Here is a 14,660-nt window from a genome sequence, read left to right as displayed (position 1 = left end):
TTACCTCCAAATATGAAGATGCCATTCCCTACCATCTGTAAGGATGCCATATACTTTGAGTTGTTTTTCTAGAAATTAATGGGGATTTTCTCCCCTCACTCTATAAACCTCTATTCCAAAAAAAGAATAAAACATGGATTTAGTTATGCTTTTAAAAAGGTGGGCATTTGTGGCTGGAGTTGTGGTTCAGTGGTAGAGTACTTGCCTGGCATGTGTGAGGCCCTGGGTTCCATCCTCAGCAACACATTAAAAATAATAATAATAATAATAAGATAAAGGTATCAAGTCCGCCTATAACTAAAAACAAATAAATAAATATCTTTTTTTTTAAAAAAAAAAAGAGTGGGTATTTGAAAAGTTGGAATTAAGTTGCTGATGTCAGCATTTTAATATCATGTTTGTTTGTTTGTTTTGGACTAGGGATTAAACCCAGGAGCCCTTAACCACTGAGTCACATCCCCATCCCTTTTTAAATTATATTTTGACATGGGGTCTCACTAAATTGCTTAGATCTTCACTAAACTGCTAGGCTCTGAATTTATGATCTTCCTGCCTTAACCTCCTGAGCTGCCAAAATTACAGGCATGTGTCACCAGACCCCACTTTAATATCAGTTTTAAATGTACTAGGTCCTTAATAAAATTGCAAATCAGCATTAAAGGAAGATCCAGAAGAAAATAAAACTCCACACATGCCATGATACAATTGGAATGCTGCCATCAACTACCTGTATGTTTTGTTAAGAACCTATTACTTAAGGACCTTGAGAAGCTCTCCTACATTCTCAAGACTGTGACTTCAGGACCTTTTTCAGCAATTAACTAGGATCAATTTTTTGTCTTGTTTTTGTTTTCAACTGAGGATTAAGCCCAAGGCAAGGACACTTTACCATTGAGCTACACTCTCCCATCCCTTTTGTTTTTTTCTTTCTTTCTTTTTTGAGACAGGGTCTTTCTAAGTTTCTGACCTGGAACTTGCAGTCCTCCTGCCTCAGTCTCCAAGTCACTGGAATTACAGGCAAGTGCCACTGTGCCTGGTAGGACCTGTTCTAAAAAACCTACTTCACCTAAAATTGGACAAATACAATGCAGTCCAGGTAGAAACTGTCTACCAAAAAGAAGCAATGCAGGCGATCCTTCACACTAGGCCCCATGGGTTCTAGTTTTTTCTTACTTTCTCAGGATTTACTTCATGAACTTACTCTGATAGTGGAATTCACTTCCCATCTTTTGAGAGTACAAGTGCAATTGTACCACTGAAACTAACGGAGAACACTAAAGGAAGTTTTGTAAACATGTACTACTTCCCAGAATATTGTGTCTCTTCCCCTATAAATTTACAGGATTGTGTAAAGAAAGACCTCAAAGGAGCAAGTCTTATGCATCTGTTAGCTTATGATACTCTGATAAGGATGTCTTGAGAGTGAAGTCACATTACCTGTGGAATAATTCTCTTTTGAAAAGAATGTAAATTCAGAGCTGGGGTGCAGTTTAATGGTAGAGCACTTACCTAGCATGCAGGAGACCCTGGATTCAATCCCCAGTATCATTAAAAGAAAAAAAAGAATTCCGGTGCAATCATGTTAGGTTAGACGGGCATAGTCAGATTTACTCTCTCAGTACCCTCTTGTTTTTATTCATTCTTTATTCTTCATTTTAGTCTGTGTAGCTCCTGGTTCATTGGTCTGATACTTATAAATGTTCCCCTTGTGGTCATCTTTAAATCAGATTTTAAGGTATTTCATATGACCCCATGTTCTGGAAAACATCTTACATATCAGTTAAAAACGAGGAAATTTGGGCTGGGGTTGTAGCTCAGTGATTGAGCACTTGCCTCTTATGTGTGAGGCACTGGGTTTGATCCTCAGCACCACATAAATAAAACAAAGATACTGTGTCCATCTACAATTAAAAAAATGCTTTTAAAAAATGAGGAAATCCTGAAAATGCCTAGCAGTAGGGGAAAGAGCTTAGCTCCATTCTGATTTGGATGTTTTTAGAGGAAGGGGAAGTACAGAAGCTCACTAGAGAAAGAGAAGCAAAAAGAACAAAGAGTAGGTTAGATGAATGAAATTACAGCACCTGATTTGTAAACTGGCAATGATTAAAATTGGTTTCTGTCCCCTTGCAGAGGTCTTGGGGATTGTCTCACTCTTTTGATGGTTACATTTTGGGGAAATGCTCTGGTCCTGGAGAGATTATCTGAACTCTAGGAGATACATATTAACAGTTGTAGCAGTTTTTAGTAAATGCCTGATAGAAAGTTGTGGCCTGTGGAGCAAAAGTTTGTTGTGTTTTGTTTTCTGTTTGTTCGTTTGTTTGTTTTTTGGGGGAGGGGGGCGCATAGGGTTGTTGTTTATTTGTGGGATTTGTTTTTTCCAGTACTGGGGATTGAACCCAAGGGAGCTCTACCACTGAACTATGCTTCCTACCTTTTATTAATCTATGTATTCATTCATTTTAAATCTTTTTTTTGTTGTTGTTCCAGGGACTGAATCCAGGAGTGCTTAACCACTGATCCACATCCCCAGCTCTTTTTTATATTTAACCTAGAGACTGTGTCTCGCTGGGTTGCTTAGGTTCTCAGTAAGTTGTTGAGGTGTGGATTTGAACTGGCAATCCTCCTGCCTCAGATTCCTAAGTCACTGGGATTAAAGGCATGTGCCACTGTGCCCAGCTACTCATTCATTTAATTTTGAGACAGGGTCTCACTGAATTGCCCAGGCTGGCCGTGAATTTACAATCGTCCTGCCTTAGCTTCCCAAGTAGGTAGGAATTATAGGCCAGCACCACCATGCCCAGTGCTTCATTTTAAGAGGATGAGTCATAAAAAGATACAGAAATATAAGAAGACATAGAGAAGTTATGGGAAAGGTCTCAGGAGACAGTATAAGGTTGAATGGAAACACTGTAAGATATGGAAAACACCCTAAAATACTGTGGCCTGGGAAGAAGGAATGAGGAAAAAGGCAACACATTGATAACGTTGATCCTTTCCCAATACATCCTTTCCTAATGACAGGACAATCCCTGGGAAGGAGATATCCATCAATCCTAGAATGATAGTCTCTGGGAAGAAGCCAAAGCATTGATCCTTCCCCCAAATAAAGCCTTTCCCAGTGACAGTACAATGGGACCCTGAAGAGAAAGAGATAAGCACTAAACATTGACCTCAGACTTCCATTCTTCCCTAAGTAAAAATATTGCTCAGTAAAACAAATTTCAAATTCTCACAAGCCTGTTTCCTGAGTGCCCAAACTGATGTGCTCTGTCAATAATTAAGTCACCTCTCAGGGTAAGCTGTATAAACACCTAATATCACCTATATAAGGTGCTGCTATCACCCTTTGGCCAGTGGCTCATTTTCCATCAGGAAAGTGGATCCATCATATGCATAATTTCATCACCAAATAAAAGCTCTGCTGATCCATGAAGTTTGCACCTGGCTTGGTCATTTTGTACTAACAAACATAATACATGACCCTAAAATTAATAATTTTATTAGATAACTTTCACAATATAGTTTGGCTGTCATTGTATTAGAAAGTAGTGCATGTGATTTTTTTTTTTAACTGGGGATTAAAACCAGGGGTGCTTAACTGCTTAACCAGTGGTCCCCAGCCCTTTTTATTTTTTATTTTGAGACAGGGTCTCACTAAATTGCTTAGAGTCTTGCTAATTTGCTGACGCTGGCCTTGAACTCATGATCCTCCTGCCTCATCCTCCCAGGCTGCTGGGATTACAAGCATGTGCTACCACACTAAACTGTGCCTATGAAATAATTTAAAGCAATACGTGTTGATTAAATTAATGAGATCAGCTCTACTTTGTCCTCTCCTGCTCAAGATAGTGACCTCCTGGGCAATTGGCAGCCTTAGACACTTCAATTCCTTCAAGATATTCCGCTCCCGAGGTTGTATTTGCTGCAACTTTTCAGGGTCTTCTGCTTTGCTAACTAGAACCCATGTTAATTTTGGGCTCAAAGAGAATGTGACAGTTATTTGCATTAATTCACCCAGTTCAAAGGTAAATACACTGAATAAAGAAGTACAATCAGAATTCAGGAAATGATCAAATCAGGGCCAGTGATCAAATCTTTGATGAGACCTCATCTCATCAAAGCCAGTTTTGTTTTCGTGTAGGTGCTGATATCAACATGTCAGCCTCTTGTAAGACCCTGCAAGAAGTAACACAAATACCAAAGGAAGGATAGAGAATGTTTGAGAAACATCACAAAACCTGTTGTGGCTGCCATCAGTGGATCTTGCTTGGAAGGAGGACTTGAGTTTGTCATTGTATGCCGATACAGAATAGAAACAAAAGATAGGAAAACAGTTATTAGGCATCCCTGAATTCTTGCTGGGGATCCTACCAGGAGAGGGAGACACCTAAAGCCTGCCCAAAATGGTGGGTACGCCTGCTGCTTTTATCATGATGCTGACAGGTAGAAACATTCACACAAGCAGAGCAAAGAAAATGAGACTGGTTGACCAACTGGAGGGAACCCTTGGGTAAGTATTAGTATGTCTCAAACTTGGGCCTTGTAAAGTTACTTGTTTTCTGAAATAGTGTCTGGCATATTGATTAGAGTCAAACTCTTAAGAAATGAGTCATGATTTTTGAGCAATGCAGTTTTCTGAAATTATCAATACTGAATGATTTTCATTATTATCCTGGTTTCTATTTAATGATTTGGACATCAGGAGTACAGAATTCCATTGAGTCATTTTTTATTAAATTAGATGTTTTGTCATCTATGCATAACCCTCCTTCTTTTGTGTGTGTATTTTAGCAATAAACTTGTATGAAATAACCAACATGTGTTAACAATAATTCACATCTACTTATGTGCTGCTTTCCCCATACAATTTCTTTTAGAAATAGAAACCACTAACCTGTTGTGGTGGCACAGGCCTGTAATCCCAGTGACTCAGGAGGGTGAAACAGGAAGATTAGAAGTTCAAGGCTAACCTCGGCAATTTAGCAAGACCCTCACAACTTAATGAAAACTTGTCTCAAAATTAAATAAAAAAATTCGAATGGAGCTCAGTGATAGAGTGCCCCTGGGTTTGATCCCCAGTACCCCCACCCCATCCCACACAAAAAGAAATAGAAACCACAGTTCTGAATTATGTATTCATTATCTTCTTGTATTCATTAAAATTCATCATTATTGGGCTGGGGATATAGCTCAGTTGGTAGAGTGCTTGCTTTGCATGCACAAGGCCTTGGGTTCAATCCCCAGCACCAAAAAAAAAAAAAAAAAAAAGTTAGCATTATTGAAATACAATACCAATTTGAGTTATGACAAATGTACATAGCTGGGTAAACACTACTGCATTTTAAAAATAGGACATTTCTAGTATGCAGCTTTTTGTCTTTATTTTAGAATAATGTTTTGAAAATCTATTCATGTTATTCCACATATCAGTTGAATCTGCTTCTTCTTATTGCTGAGTATTATTCTGTTGTATAACTATGCCATAGTTGATTTATTCATTCACTGAATGATGGACAATTAAATTGTTTTCAGTTTTGGGCTATTCTGAATAAAGCTGCTATGAACATTGATACCCAAATCTTTATGTAGCCATGTGTCATTTCTATTGGATAAATACAGAAGAGTAGATTGGCTGGTCCATATGATAGATATGTATTCCACTTCAAAAAACTATCAGACTCTTCCCAAAGTGGTTTTATAATTTGCATTCCTGCTGGAGTGATAGAAGTTCTAGTTTCCAACCACTTTACATGATAGTCCTTTTAATATTAAACAATCTAATAGAAGAGTAGAAATAAATATATCATTTTGTAATTTTGGATTTTGTAATCACCAAAGATACTGAGTACATTTTTTTAGTTATTTACTTTCTTTTTTTTTAATATATTTTTAAAACATTTATTTTTTAAGTGTAGATGGACACAACACAATGCCTTTATTTTTATGTGGTGCTGAAGATGGAACCCGGGTCCTGCAGGTCCTAGGCGAGCGCTCTATCGCTGAGCCACCATCCCAGCCCCATAGTTATTTACTTTCTTTATATCTTTGGTAAAGTCTCTGTTCAAATCTTTTTCCCATATCATTGGATTTCAGTTTTTTCTTTTTTTTTTTTTTTAACCATATGATTTATTTTTATTTTTTAGTGATACATGACAGGCAGAATGTATTTTGACATATAATACATACATGGAATGTACATACTATTGTCTATTCTATTCTGCTGCCCTTCCTATCCCTCCTACTCCTCCCTTCCTCTCCCATCCTTTCTCTCTATCCAATCTAATGTGACACACTTTTTTTCTTTTTCTCATCACAATATCATATATGTATTCTGTATAACAATGAGGTTCTCCTTCCATCTTCCATGCAACTCCCCTTCTCCCTCTTTTCCCTCCTACCTCTCTTCCCTATTTAGTGGTAGTCTTCTTCTCATGCTCTTCCTCCCTATCACATTTTGAGTCACCCCCCTTATATCAGAGAAGACATTCGGCATTTGTTTTTTAGGGATTGGCTAACTTCACTTAGCATAATCTGCTCTAATGCCATCCATTTGCCTGCAAATGCCATGATCTTGTTATTTTTTAGTGCTGAGTAATATTCCATTGTGTATAAATGCCACATTTTTTTAATCCATTCATCTAGGTTGAAGGTTGGTTCCACATTGTAGCTATTGTGAATTGTGCTGCTATAAACATTGATGTGGCTGTGTCCCTGTAGTAAGCTCTTTTTAGGTCTTTGGGGTATAGTCCGAGAAGGGGAATAGCTGGGTCAAATGGTGGTTCCTCGATTTTGTTTTTTTGTTTTTTTTTTTTTTGATATTTATTTTTTAGTTTGAGGTGGACACAATGTCTTTATTTTATTTTTATGTGGTGTTGAAGATCGAACTCAGCACCCTGTGCATGCCAGGCGAGCACACTACCACTTGAGCCACATCCCCAGCCTTAGATTTAGTTTTTCTTATTGGTGAATTTTCAGAGTTCTTTATATATGAGGATACAAGTTCTTTATCAAATACATGATTTGTAACTATTTTCTCCCACTGTATGTCTTTTCTTTTCATTATCTAAGGACAGGAATTTTTTTTTTTTTTTTTTTTTTTTTTTTGCATATGAATATCCAAATGAATTGGCACCATTTGTCAAGAAGACCATTCTTTCCCAAGTGAACTACCTTGACACCTTGGTCAAAAAATTCCTTGACCCTGTATGGATATTTGGATCTATAATCTGAATTTCCTGTTTCCAGTTATCTATATGTTTTTCTTTAAGGCAATATCACATTGTCTTAATTGTATTTTATAGTAAAATCAGGAATTATAAGTTCTCAAAAAATTAAAGAGATCACTGAGTTTCATATATGTTCACTGTAGTCATTATCTGTTGCTGTATAGCAAATTATCCAAAACTTAGCAACTTAAAATATCTCATTTATTTATTATCTTACATACTTTCTAAGGGAAAGCAGTCAGGAAGCAGCTTAAATGGGTTGTCCTGGCTCAGGATCTCTCAGGAGCTTATGGTCAAGCAGCTTAAATGGGTTGACCTGGCTCAGGATCTCTCAGGAGCTTATGGTCAAGCAATCAGCTGGGGCTACATTCATCTGAAGGCTTGACTAGGACTAGACTCTCTGATTCCAATAAAACTCAGTCATGTGGCTGTTGGCAGGAAGTCTTAGTTCTTTGCTACATGTACCTCTACAGGGCTTCTTTAGACATGGCAATTGGCTTCACACCGTATGTGCAGTCATACATTTACTAGGATAATGATGTTCTTCTCATTTCACCATCTTTTCTACCTCCTGTCCCCTCCCCCCAACTTTTGCCCATTCAAATTTCTTCCTCCACTCATCCCATGCCCCCCCCCCCACATATGGATTAGCACCCACTTATCAGAGAAAACATTTGGTCCCTGGTTTGGGAGGATTGGCTTACTTTTCTTGGCATGATATTCTCCAACTCCATCCATTTACCTGCAAATGCCATATTTTATTCTCTTTTAATGCTGAGTAATATTCCACTGTGTATATATACCACAGTTTATTTATCCATTCATCTATTGAAGTGCATCTAGGTTGGTTCCACAGTTTAGCAATTGTGAATTGTGCTGTACAAGCAGTTTTTTTAGTCCTACCTGACTTTCAAATGTCCCACCATATAACCAGTTTTTTTGCATGTTTAGTGTGACATTTGAAATTCAGGCAGGACATGAAACAATTCCTCATTGTGGTTGACTACCCTGCATTTGGCAAAACACTCCTAGCCCCTCCTCCCAAATACCTGTTATCTGATGTGATTTTCAGAATATTTTAGCAACCAGGATGGCATGGATTTACCAGACGATCAGAATGGATGCCAGCCAATGGACCATACCGGCACAAGTCAGTTAAATAGAAGGCCTGGTGGTAGCATCCCTCCAATCTTGTGTCAACTAAGGATTCCCCAAAATGTCTTCTGGGAGACAGCAACACCTCCACTGAAAACCACTGATTTATACTCAGGACCCCCCTCTGCAACCAGTGTTGCATACTCATTATCTCTAAGACAACAATCCTGAAAACTTGATTCTCTCATTGGCAGATGAGAACATTGAAACTCAGAAAGATCACACAGCTAAAGAGTGGTAAAACCTGTATTTGTAGCTTAAAAACTTATTCCTCTCTACCACATCCCAATGCCTCAGCTTATCAGTATTATGGACAGTCAGAAAGTCAAGGACTTCCTGCAAAATCAAGGACAACAACAATAGTTCAACTAGAAAACACATTGAACTTCCGGTGTCCCCCAGAAACTAAAGGGAATGAAGTTCTTGAATCTTTATCTCCAGAGGCTGTGACTCATTTGATCTGCTCCAGTCTCCTGCTGGGCTGCCAACAGCTTATGAATGTGAATAAGAATAGGGATTTGAGCCCCTGAGGTGGTAGCACTGCCTATAATCCCAGAGGCTGGGGCAGGGTGGTGGTGAGGTGCTTAGACAGGAGGATTGTGAGTTCAAAGGCAGCCTCAGCAAGAAGCAAGGCACTAAGCAACTTAGTGAGACCCTATCTCTAAATATAATACAAAATAGGGCTGGGGATGTGTCTCGATGGGCAAAGATGCGACATTTGCAGTCAAGCGGAGAAATAAAGAATGTCCATGCATTTCTGACATTTTCAATGCTTTTTTCACTAAAAACCACTCAATGCAATTTCACTCAATATGTCCTTAATCAAGAAATGACAATCCTTGATGCTGGGCACTGCGATAGACATAATCAATTCAAAGCAAACAATTCTAAGTTAACTCTGAGCACTGCAAACCCACCTAATCATGACAGACCTAATACAGACATTCTCTCTGCATGCTAAGCTCAAGCGCCAGATCTAAAGTCTTAAGTCTTAGGTCCTAAGTCCAGCAGATGCACACTCAGACCACAGCGATCAGGTGGAGGCCTCTTCTGGAGTAGAGTTGGTGGCTGGTCCAGGAGACTGTTGTAAAGTGACTGTTGCCATTCTCACCTCCGTCAAGAGGCAGCTGTAGAGTTTGAGAGCAGTGAGGACCATGCAGAGGATCAGGTAGATGATGAAAAGAGTTGTAATGGCAGTTCAGGTCCTCCTCAGGCTCTCAGGCTTATGTGCATCTGAATGTCTGTCCTTTTGCTCTATTGTTTATACCAATTCAGGGAGTTTCCACTTGCCCTTTGAGTCCCTATCAGTTACTCCTGGGTTTCTTGGTAACGTTTTTACATTTCAGAGCCAAGAATGCCGCAGTCTGGCTGGGCACAATTCAGGAGCCACTTGTCAAAAGAAACAAACTTTATTTTTAGAACACACACACCAAACCACACAGCTCCTCAAGAAAAACCTTCAGAGCCCAACTGCCACCACTGGCTTCCCACAAGCCTCTCAACCTCCCCCACTCCTCCTGCTCTTGAGGCTGATTGGCTGGGTCACATGGGCAGAGCCAAAAATAGTCCCCCAATGAGCAGCTCCGTGGTCTGAAAGGGCTGGGAAAACAGCCCAATGAGCATCACTGCAGAGGAGCCAATCAGTTGGCAGCTAGAAGTTTGCTGGGGCCGCTGTGAGCCAATCATCAGCTGGCAGCTAGAAGTTTGCTGGCAGCTGGAAGTTTGCTGGGGCCCCTTCGGCTGTGGCTCTCAACATCTGGGTTTCTTGGTGACATTTTTCATTTCAGAGCCAAGCCATATGGTTTAGTGGCTTCCACCCTAATTTTACACCCTGACTCTTATCAGGGTGGTGGTAAGTGACATGGTTGTTATCAGGCTATGCCTCATGGTGTATTGGAGGGCTCTATAGACTTGTGCCTGGTGAGACTGCAGGTTTTTAAAATGGAGTTGCTTAGGCTAAGGCCTAAGGCCATCCTTACAGGATGTGGCTCCATGGTTGAGTGCCCCTGATTTCAATCCCTGGTATCCCCCCGCCCCCACAAAAAAAAAATAGGAATCTGAAATCTGACCAATTGCAGATGCCCTGAGTTCTAATTCCACCTCTACCAGTTTCTAGCTGTGTGATCTAGCAGGTCATTTAATCTCTCTGTTCCTCAGTCTCATCTCTTTAAAAAAAATTAAAAGAGAGTACTTATATGTTATGGTTTAGATAAGGTGTCCCCCAAAATCTCCTGTGTGAGAAAATGCAAAAATGTTCAGAGGTGAAATAATCAGATTATGAAAGTTGTAACCTAATCAGTGGACTAACCCACTGATATGGATCAACTGGGTGGTAACTGCAGGCAGGTAGGGTATGGTTGGAAGAGGTAGATCACTAGGGGTTGCCTTGGGGTTTATCTTTTATCCCTGGTGAGCAGTGTTCTCTCTTTGTTTCCTGGTTGTGAGCTGCAAGCTGATCATGGACTGCACCTCTAAAACCATGAAACATTTCCTACTCTACATTTTTCTTGTGTTAGGCCACTAAGCAAGAAAAGACCACTGACTCCAATTAAAATCAAATTAAAGCAAGCTTATTATTTCGACCGGCCGGGCTGCCTCTCCCACCCAAAACCGCGGGAATAAGACAGCAGCCGCAGCTTTCCTGCAGCCCAGCTTTATAGCCCAGAAAGTTACACAAAGGGGGGTTACAGATAACAGAACTCTGACGAGCATAACACTAATTGTAGTTTACATTTTTGCTGGCTCCGACATCAGAATTTTTGAAGGTCATTAGAGCCTCAGAGAGGGTCGTTGTCTGGCCAGGGAAGGCCAAGATTTGTGAAGCATCACTACAGTTTCAGAGAGGGCTGCTATCTGGTCAGAGAACCAGGCATGGGTGAGTTCAAGGCATAGGCAGGCAATTGAAGCAGGTTCAGAATTTGCAGTAATTTATAGTAAAATCGAAATTATCTTTTCATGGCTTTGGGTGAGATGGCTCCCAATTTTAAGAAAAGATCAGGTTGGGTCTATCACTTGCCAGGTCTTTTGTTCATAGCAGCAAAAAAAGCTGACTAAAACACTGTGTCATAGGGTGGTTGTGGGGATTAAATTAGTGAATGGAGGAAAGTAGTCACCAAGTATGAGTTAATTCCACCCGCTCTGAACCCTAGAGCTTTTGTCTCCTTAGTAGTCATGACTCACTCCCAACTCATGTTCATTGCCACCTTCTCAGTACTTCATGAGCCTCCTCATTATGCCATTGCTCATTCTAGACTCATGGTAACCTCCAATTGGGATTCCCCTCTCTATGCCCATAGTCTCTGTGTAAACTTGCATTGCTACTTATTTCTTTTGCTCCATATTGGTGAGTTCTGATTTCCATGACAATATACAACACTACCATACAGTATTAACAAATAATGACATAGAGCTAAATTTGATGATTTGGAAATATCTTGAAAATATATTAATAAACGGATGAAGAAAAAGGTATAGACAGTATCTATGGTGTGTTAACATTTTTTTCAAGTGTTTTCAAGAAAAAGAAATACTATGTACATACTCATTTTTGGAAGGACATTGTGGTAGCAGGATAATGATCCCCTCAAATGTGCCTTTGTCTTAACCCAGAATCTATAAATTGTTGGAGGCAAAGGGAAATGAAGGTTCCAAATGGAATTAAGATTGCTAATCAGTTGACCTTAAAATAAACCAATTATGTTGGTTTATCTGGGTGTACCCAATATAATCACAAGCATTCTTAAAAGTGGAAGAAGGAGGCAGGAGAGAGTCAGAGTGATGTGATATGGGAAAGACTGATTGGCTTTGAAGATGAGAAGAAAAGTCACAAACCGACAGTGCAGGCAGCCTCCAGAAGCTGGAAAAGGCCAGGGAACTGATTCTTTCATAGGAGGAATCAAGAGGAACATGGCCCTCCAAACACCATCATTTTAGCCCAGTAAGATTCACTTAGGGCAGGAGGCTAGATGTCAGTCTTTGCCATCCTTGGACATTGTGCTCTAGATCCTCAGGGTTTTGGACTCTGGGACCTACACCACTGGTCTCCCTGATCTCCCTGGTCGTCCAGCTTGCAGATGGGACTTTGCAGCCTCTATAATCTATTCACAAGATCCATTCTGATTCAGGAGACAATTCTTAGAGCCTTATTCATTCAGGTAAAAGAACAGGAAAAAAAGAGTCCACTGATGTGAAATACATATCATCTGGAGGCAGTAATGCACTGAAGCCTATAGAATCATCACTATCCATCCACAATGAGGATCCTCTCCATTGAAACTCTCATCACAAAGGTTATAAATAAAATCAGTGCAGGAAAAAAAAAAAACGCAGCTCAATCACATTAACAGAAGCCTTAGAGTTCTAAAAATGTTACGAATCACAGAGTTTTAGTCCCTCAGCTGGGTACCAGAGATGAAGAGCCTCATACCATGAAGATCCTCATCCAGTGATCTCATTGGATGGTTTGAGAAGATTATCAAGAAATGAGTGATGTGAAATGGGAAAGATTGGTTGGCTTTGAAGACAAGAAGGAAGGCCACAAACCAACAATGCAGGAGCCTCCAGAAGCTGGAAAAGGCCAGTTTACAAAGAATGTGCACCAGAGTCACAGTCACCTCACAGTGCCAAGACCATCAAATGTTCCCCCTTGTATTGCCCGATTACTTGATGATGAGAAAAGTTGGAACTTCGACATCTTTGAATTAGAAATGGTTATGCACAAAACGCCATTGGTTTACCTAGGCTTAAAGGTACTCATTCAGTTTGGACTATGTGGATTTTTAAACTATTCTGAAACCACTCTTCAAGCCTGTCTTCAAGTGACTGAAACCAACTACCACTCCTCCAGTGCCTACCATAACTCCACCCATGCTGCAGACATCTTTTATACCACAGCTTGCTTTCTTAGAAAGGAAAGCGTGAAAGGGAAGCCTTGATAACTGGAGGAGGTGGAAGCCCTGATGGCTGATACAGTCTAAGACTGGATCACCTGAGAAAGACCAGCTTGATCCCGTACAATACAGGCAAAGAGCTTGCTGTGCTCTACGACAGCACTGCCATCCTGGAGAGTCGCCCTGCAGCCCTGACCTTCCAGCTCATTGTCAAGGACACCAAACACCACATTTTTCAAGAATACTGACAGGAACCATCATTTAAAGTTGTGCCATTATTGACATGGTTTTGGCAACAGAGATGACAAAACACTTTGAACATGTGAACAAATTTGTGAACACCATCGACAAACTGATGGCAGCTGAGCTTGAGGGTAGCTCCTGTGAATGCAATCCCACTGGGAAGGTCTTTCCTGAAAACCAAATCCTGATCAAGTGTATGATGATTATATGTGCCGACATGACCAACCCATGCCACCCCTTGGACCTGTGTGGGTCAGGAGGATCTCCAGGGAGTATTTTGCACAGGCTGATGAAGTGAAGAGACGGGGGCTGTCAATGGTGATGCCAGTGTTTGACCAGAGCACTTGTAGCAACCTGGGTCCCAGATCTCCTTCATCGACTACTTCATAATAGACTTGTTCAGTGCATGGTATGCCTTTGCACATCTGCAGGTCCTCATGCAGCACCTGGTGGATAACTGCAGACACCGGAAGACGGTAGATGACTGTTCTGGTTTGGATGTGAGGTGTCTCCACAAAGCTCATGTGTGAGACAATGCAAGAAGATTCAGAGGAGAAATGATTGTGTTATGAGGAGTCTGAACCTAATCAGTGAATTAATCACCTGATAGGGATTAACTGAGTGGTAAATGAAGCCGTAGGGTGTGGCTGGAGGAAGTGGGAATTGAGGCTTGGTTTTGGGGCCTATATTTTGAAGCTGGCGAGTGGAGTCTCTCTCTTTGCTTTCTGATCTTCATGCAAGCTGGGTCACTCTGCCATACTCTCCCACCATGATGTCCTGCCTCACCCCAAGCCCTGAGAAATGAAGCTTGTGGATTGAGACCTCTGAAACTGACAGCCCCTAAATAAACTTTTCTCCTTTAGTCACAGTAGCAAAAAAAAAGCTGACTAAAACAATGACCTAAAGTGCTAAAGTCTAAGGTTTTGTCTGAGCCAGGGAAGGGGACCTCTTGATCCCCAAGGGCACTGTGAAGCGCAGTAACATAAACAGGAGACTCTCCTTGGTAGTGACAATAACAGGTACAGGGTAAGAGAGCAAATGTTTAGTATATGACCTTAAATCATGTAAGTCCCAAATTTCTTTTTTAGACCGTTATGATCCATGAAAAAAATATCTACATGATCTTTCAAATGATCACTTAGTAATA

The 14,660-nt window shown here is 40.5% G+C and overlaps 1 pseudogene; it reads left to right on the top strand.

The window, feature by feature from the left end:
• Positions 1 to 12,480: 12,480 nt before the first annotated feature.
• LOC143408760 (high affinity cAMP-specific and IBMX-insensitive 3',5'-cyclic phosphodiesterase 8B pseudogene) lies at positions 12,481 to 14,043 on the top strand (annotated as a pseudogene).
• The last annotated feature ends 617 nt before the right edge of the window (positions 14,044 to 14,660 follow it).

This window comes from Callospermophilus lateralis, chromosome 10 (assembly GCF_048772815.1).
Source record: "Callospermophilus lateralis isolate mCalLat2 chromosome 10, mCalLat2.hap1, whole genome shotgun sequence".
Classification (NCBI taxonomy): domain Eukaryota; kingdom Metazoa; phylum Chordata; class Mammalia; order Rodentia; family Sciuridae; genus Callospermophilus; species Callospermophilus lateralis.
This window is presented reverse-complemented; position numbering and strand designations above follow the sequence as displayed.